The sequence below is a fragment of the Mastomys coucha genome, unplaced genomic scaffold (assembly GCF_008632895.1).
Source record: "Mastomys coucha isolate ucsf_1 unplaced genomic scaffold, UCSF_Mcou_1 pScaffold7, whole genome shotgun sequence".
NCBI lineage: Eukaryota > Metazoa > Chordata > Mammalia > Rodentia > Muridae > Mastomys > Mastomys coucha.
Genome location: NW_022196913.1, coordinates 33,196,606 through 33,203,674, shown reverse-complemented (window position 1 = coordinate 33,203,674; position 7,069 = coordinate 33,196,606). Strand labels below are relative to the sequence as shown.

Here is a 7,069-nt window from a genome sequence, read left to right as displayed (position 1 = left end):
CCCCCCCCCCCCGCCACCCACAAGAAAGGATCTAAGAGATGAATGACTACTGATAACTTGAGACACAATAATCACTTCTGTTTTAAGTAAGATCAAGAAAAACTAATTAATGAGAAGTCATGGGATTCTTGAGTCTACCAATTTTTTTGTCTCCTGTAACCATTTCCATGAAATTCATAAAGCAGAGTGACTTGGGGGGAAGTGAGCAAAGTTGTTTTCTTTTATCTGAAGCGGGAAAGACAAGTTGAGAGAAGGCAGAGAGGGCAGGTATGGAGAGAGTGACAAGGAAGGGCAGCAAGGGTTCCAGGAGGCAGTTGCTGATGGCTCAAGAGGGCTCCTTCCCATGGCCCTGTGGAAAGAAGAAAGCACTCGGCCTAGGAGCCGGAGCGGCCCTGGAAACTGCTGAAGTGTGCTTTACCTCTTTTCCACCCCAGGCCAATGGTGGTGCGTCTGCTAGTGGTCCCAAGGTTTGGTGGATGAAGTCTAGCCTGCGAATGGAGACTGAGACTAGGAGATGGCCCACACTCATACTTTAACTGGTTTCCCTTTATCAAAAGCTAAGGGACTTCTGCCCTCCAGTTTAGAACCTCAGGTTCCTGAAGGTTGCTCCTGCCGTTCAAGAGAGGTGGAAACAGCAATGAGCTTTCCTCTCACAAACCCTCTGTTCTGTTCCAAATTTGCTTAAAGGAGAACACTGAAGACCGTAAACTTTGAATCTAGCTAAACATCTCAGCAGGCATATCCTTAGGGATAGAGTGTATTGATGTCTGCAACTTACTTTGAAATGCATCCAAAAATGAAGGGACTGATGGATGCGCAGAGGGACACCGAAGTACATAGATGTAGAGTGAAAGCCACAAAGTCTATTTATAGACTCTGATATGTGCATGGTTATTCATGCTTTTGTGCTCTTCCTGTTTGAGATTTATCCTAATGCAATAAAGAAAAAAGTTTTACTATCGAAAACAAGTTATTTAAAAAGAAAAATCACTCTACAGACACAAGATACCAACCTCAGGCCTGGAGGGATAGTTTGGCCAGCAGATAAGAACAAATACTTCTCTTCCAGGGGACCCAAGTACAGTTCCCAGCACAAAGTGCGTATCACACAATTGTCTGTAACTCCAGGGAATCTGACATGCTCTTTTGACCTACACTCACAAGTGTATACAAACACATTATAGGCACATATGCCTAAAAATAATTTAAGTGTTCTTTATCTTAAGATACCAACCTCTCGGGCAGTGGTGGCACACGCCTTGGGAGGCAGAGGCAGGCGGATTTCTGAGTTCCAGGCCAGCCTGGTCTACAGAGTGAGTTCCAGGACAGCCAAGGCTACACAGAGAAACCCTGTCTCGAAAAAACAAAAATAAAAAATAAAAAAAAAAAAAATAAGATACCAACTTCTTTTGATCTTACCATTGTCAAAAACAGCTCACCAGAGAATGAAAGTCTTATCTTTACCTGCTTCTTATTTGTGCTTGCCTTTTTCTCCCTCCCAGACTGACTGTACAAAAATAGGCATTTGGTAAAGGCATTTTTCACTACTACTCATTTAAAAATCAGGGAAAATAATTCAATTAGAGAGATCCAGCCATGAAGCTTGATGATGAATAGCCAGTCTGATGATCTGTGAAATGCAACCACAAAGCTTTACTAAGTAGCTCACAGATGCTCGGAGCAAATTAATATATTTTCTGCGAGGAATTTCAGTTCAGTTCAGTTTGGGTTTCTGTTCCAAGCTGGACTTTAATAATGAGATAGAATGTAGCATACACTCATGAAATGATGTCCAACACAATCAATTAACAAGAGACAAAATTTACATGTTCTGTCTTAGAGTGTGAGTCATTTCCACTTCTGTAATTTCTATGAGCGGTTTTCTGGGGGATTGCTTTAAACTTTCAGTCATTCTTTCTAAATGTAGTTGTGTCTCTGGAGTGTTGAGACCTTACAGGTACGGAGGCAAGGCATCATTGGCACCTGGTTTTTGCTCATAATTTGGTTTTTTGCAACAAGTGCTTACTGACAGGAGCCTGATATAGCTGTCTCCTGAGAGGCTCTGCCAGTTCCTGACAAATGCAGAGGTGGATGCTCTCAGCCTATCATTGGACTGAGCACAGGGTCCCCAATGAAGGAGCTAGAGAAAGGACCCAAGGAGCTGAAGGGGTTTGCAGTCCCATAGAAGGAACAACAATATGAACTAACTAGTACCCCCAGAGCTCCCAGGGACTAAACCACCAACCAAAGAGTATACACATGGAGGGACCCATGGCTCCAGCTGCATATGTAGCAGAGGATGGCCTTGTTGGACATGAATGAGAGGAGAGGCTCTTAGTCCTGTGAAGGCTCTATGCCCCAGTATAGGGGAATATCAGGTCAGGGAAGTAGGGGTGGGTGGGTTGGTGAGCAGGGGGACAGGGGATGGATAGGGAGTTTTTGGAGGGGAAATGAGGAAAGGGGATAATATTTGAAATGTAAATAAAGAAAATATCTAATAAAAAAGTGAAAAAACCCAACTATAACAACAAGAAAAAAAAAAAACCTCAAACAAAACCAGAAATATATAGTGGAACCATTTCTTGTCTTAGGCTTGACCTAAATTAACCCTGCTATTTCCAGTGCCTTCTTGTTGCAGTTGGGTGCAGTTATAAAGTCACCCCATTATCTCTTCACACAGCCACTGCATCTAGAGCACTGTGAGATGTATCTATGAGAGTGGTAAGATGTTGCTACTGGATTAAAAATTACATATGAAATTTATGTGTTTAAAAAATGCTCACTTATGTGTAATCACTGTGGTTAAGTTTGTGAAGAAAATTTTGACTATAAAGAAGCAGTGGCATCTAAAATCCTTAAGGGACTCTGCAGTCCCATATTCCTAGAGGTCAAGCAAACAAAAGTGCCATTATCAGCTAGCACCAGCATACTGTAGGAAGTCTTGCAGATATTATATATAAAACACTAATATTCTTGTACCCACAGCCTAAAGAAACCAAACACACCCTCATTTTCCAAGATTCTGATGTCTGAATCCTCTCATCATTAAAAAACAAGCTCCCAACTTGCTATTCTTACCCAATAACTAAAATCAGTTTGTTATAGGTCTCCCCAAACAACTAGCCTGGTTTCCAACTCTTCTTGGATAATTTGAAGGTCCGTGTATTTGTTAAATATTGGACAGAAAAACCAATCAGCTCACTCCATGATTATCCTGTCCAAACTCTGGTTCTTGAATAGATTTAAAGTGTCAGAAGCTAAATCCCTTGCTGATAATCAAAACTACGTTTTAATTACAGAAAGGAGAAGGAGATGCTGGCATGGGCATTGTGTGGACTTACACATAGCCAGATGTCACTCATAGGAGAGCCTCTTTCTGGAGCAGGCTACCTAAAGAAGCACCGTGGTAACAGGAGTGATAGCCAGCGCGCTGCTTACCGCTTTTAAGCAAAGTGTTCACTACACAAACCTGTTTCCCCCTTTCCTTAAACACTCTTAAAGCCTTGGCTGCAGCTCAGAAAGAAAAAAAAGAAACGGGGGGAAAAACCTACAATACTTAAAGTCATGCTTCAAAATGTCACATTTTAACGTGTGCTCAGAAAACAGAGAAACACAGTTATAAGTTTGCCCAGCATGGTGAGAACACAATGGGAGGAAAAGCCAACGTCAGCAGCATTTTCCCACTAACATCACACAATAAGGACCATTCATGCTTATTATATAAACAACTAGAAACGCAACTTACCTTATGACAAGGTAGGGGCAGGTAGGGGGAGCATACAGTGTGGGTAAACCAGGCGAATGAATCACCAGGGAACACCCCGGGCTGACTCTCAAGCCCAATCCCAAGGTTTTAAGAGGGGGATTTGGGACCTTCTTCTCAAATGGCTGTCATCCATACCTCAGGTTCCTCTCTGAAATATTCAAATACTGATTGGCATGAACCACATGCTGTCTCCAAGCTATCAGGACAATTCCAGGAACCCCCGCTGTCTGTTCCCTAGGGAGGATGGATAGCCCGTGCCACCTCCTCAGAATGGCATAGTCACACCAAGATGAAGAGGGCACTTTGCCAGACAGAAAGTTCTCTTTAGCACAGAGTCCTGCGCACGGAGCAGGCACAAACACAGCCATAAAGATTCCTTGATGCATCCAGGAATCAGGCGCACAGCCTTTCTGAAAGAGCTACATGGAGTGGCTGCTGGCTTTACTACCTGGGATTCAGTCGGAGAGGTTCTTAATATACCAAAGGGATCACAAATCCAGGAAAAGAATTTCATATGGAGGAAACATAACACAACATACACACACACACACACACACACACACACACACACACATGCGTGCATGCATGCGCGCACATGCGTATGCACACACACCCCATCCCAGCTGGCTTGTTAAACCGTTCTCCCAGCACTAAATCTGCCCTCTCCTCAAATAGACACATGCTTGTATATTTTAAAATTTAAGAAGTGTATAAATTAACAAGTCACTGCTGTCCTATAGCAAAGACAGGCTTGCCATTTTCCCTCAAAAGGGATTTAGGGCAAAGCATTAGGAAAAAAATAAAAATATAAAAAATATGAAGATGAAAAGCCGATGAAAGAGACACTGTAACTTAGAAGAATGCTCTCCCCCAGACTGTGTGAACCAAGGTAGCACACACAACACACCACTTTTGTTCTGTCTCCAGAGAGATCCCTGGACAGGGCACCAGCAACACACAATGGGTATTTAAGCCAGTCAGTCTTAGCAAATTAGGTAAATTAGAGATCATTCGATGGCATTCTATTGTTGCTATTGTAATCACAGTCATTTTCCCTGGTAATGGTGCTTCCTGATGAAGTGCAGTCCTCAGAGCGTAATTGTGAAAGATACTGAAAGATTCAGGGGATGCGACATCTGCTTTTAAAAGCTCTTCAGATTCAAATTGGCATTTTACTTTATCTTGAAAATTTATTAGAGATTCAGCTCATGCCTGGTTTAAATGGGAAGGTGAAGGCAGGGTAGTTTCCATCTATGAATTATTCAATCTCTGCCTGGCAAGATTGCCATCCATGAACGGATGCTCTGACAGTCCCTTCGCACAGCCTCCATTACGCTTGCCATTTTTATTTCTTTATCTACAATCTCTTTCTCAGTTACCCGGCTACTCCCTTAGGGCTTGGCTTCACAAACCCAGTATTTCAAATTGGCAATAACCACAATGTGCTGCTTTCTCAAATCGGCGTCTCCACAGGCTGTCATTTTTCTTTTTCTTTTTTCTTTTTCTCCTGCAAATCATTAAAAGCCACATCCATGATGATATCTCTTAGGCTCTTTGGTCTGATGAATTTTACACACTACACACACACACACACACACACAGAGAGAGAGAGAGAGAGAGAGAGAGAGAGAGAGAGAATCACTGCAAAAAAGAATTATGTTCTTCTAGCATCACAAGAGAAGTCAAGCGTCCTTCTTTGTTGTCAGAGTGACCCATCCTGGGAGCTAGCATAGCATCACACAGGAGCCAAGGCTAATGCAGGCTTGCTGGCACCCTGATTTGCTGCCCAACTTGATGAGGGCTACAAGACTAATCCAGACCACTGTGTGCTTAGCAAGCACAATTAGTTAGGAAAATAAGAAGTCATTAGATGACCGAAATTAGACTGTCAGTCGTCCAGGCTCCACCTGCACACAGACTGAAGTCCCAACGATTCTCCACTTGATGGCTGGTTGTGTCCCTGCTAGCCGACAGCTGTCCTGCATCCAGAGAGGACTAGGATTGAGTTAGGCCAATAAATCTGGTTTCTCCTTTAAAGCGTGATCTAACTGAGGAGTGGGGGTGGGGGGGTTACGCCAGTCCCGTGACCAGCCTGAAATGGGAGCTGGGGAGTCCCACAGTGCCAGTGAGATGAGTTGCCCAGGTCTGAGTCAAGAAAAGCATACCAAGATCATCTCCTGAAGGTACAATAGCATGGCACAAGAACCCATCCCCCTCACCCCCAGCCTACTCCCATACAAGGTGGGAAAGCAGTTGAGCTCCATCACTGCCAGTTTGCTTAGCAAGCTCCAAGCAGTACCTGCCCAGCTGAGAATTCATTCGTGCTGCCACGTCAGAAGCCACCGTACACATTCAGGCTGCATCTCAGCTCCTGGCTACCCAGAGGTAGTATTCTTCGTATGTGAGAGAGACAATAGGCAGCAGCAGGAAAAATCAAAGTTTATAACTCGGTTGCTTTGTGCCTAGCTGTCTGCCTCTGCTTTGCCGCATCTCGACTGGCAATCTGCAGGAGCAGGAGCTGGCATCTGCAGGAATGCAGTATGACACAGCAGTCAGCTGACTTGCAGGGTGTTATCATTCAATGTCCTGTACAGAATCAGGACAGTTTCTAAGGTGGCACCGGGCACATGACCCTGGACATCAATAGGGTCCCTGCAGGGGGCTGCAGGACTGGAGGCTACGTCTGTCCAGCTGGCAATCATTGCTTCCATGTGTTTGTGCCAATGCAGTTTTAACTCAAGACTGAAAGAATTGTTTCTAACCTACTTTTTTAGCTGACAGGCCATTCCCGAAGTGACTATTCCATGAAGAGATGGGTTAAAACCATCACCGTTCATGCCACTTGGGTTTTTTGCAGTGTGTGGAGAACAATTCTTGCTAGTGTTTCTGGTTTAAAAACTCTCTTCTTCCTCCCCTATGCCTTCTCTTCTCCCTCCTCTTCTTCTGTCTTTAAACCAGGTAGAAATTGTCTTAAGCTACATGGATGCTATCATGAACTCATAAATTGTACCTAATACAGTGGTAAGTGCAATGGAGAAAACTGAAAGGTAAATTAGTCTGGCAGAAGCCTTCAATAATGGTCATGGCTACGAAGCAGCATGTTCCTTCTGTTGTGAAACTCCAAGTGTGTCTCAATTAGTGTGACAATGGAGCCAAAATCTTTATATGGGCACTGCCCCAGCAGTTTGAGGAACTGCTAGAATAAGCAAGCAGTCATTACCAGGCATTTGTTTAACGTCTGTAATCCTACTGCATTCATTTAACTTGCTGCGATGTTTAACAGAAAGTCAATTATAAATCTGA

At 43.6% G+C, this 7,069-nt stretch overlaps 1 long non-coding RNA gene across 2 annotated transcripts in view; it reads right to left on the bottom strand.

Moving 5' to 3' along the window:
* The window catches only part of LOC116082393, a 28,213-nt gene extending 21,965 nt beyond the window's left edge, over positions 1–6,248 (bottom strand). The window contains exon 1 of one of the 2 annotated variants that reach the window (XR_004115279.1): positions 6,066–6,248. This is a non-coding gene — a long non-coding RNA (uncharacterized LOC116082393). Of the gene's footprint in view, positions 1–778; positions 1,245–6,065 lie in introns of those variants that run through there. The other variant, XR_004115278.1, reaches the window with a different exon arrangement.
* Positions 6,249–7,069: the final 821 nt, after the last annotated feature.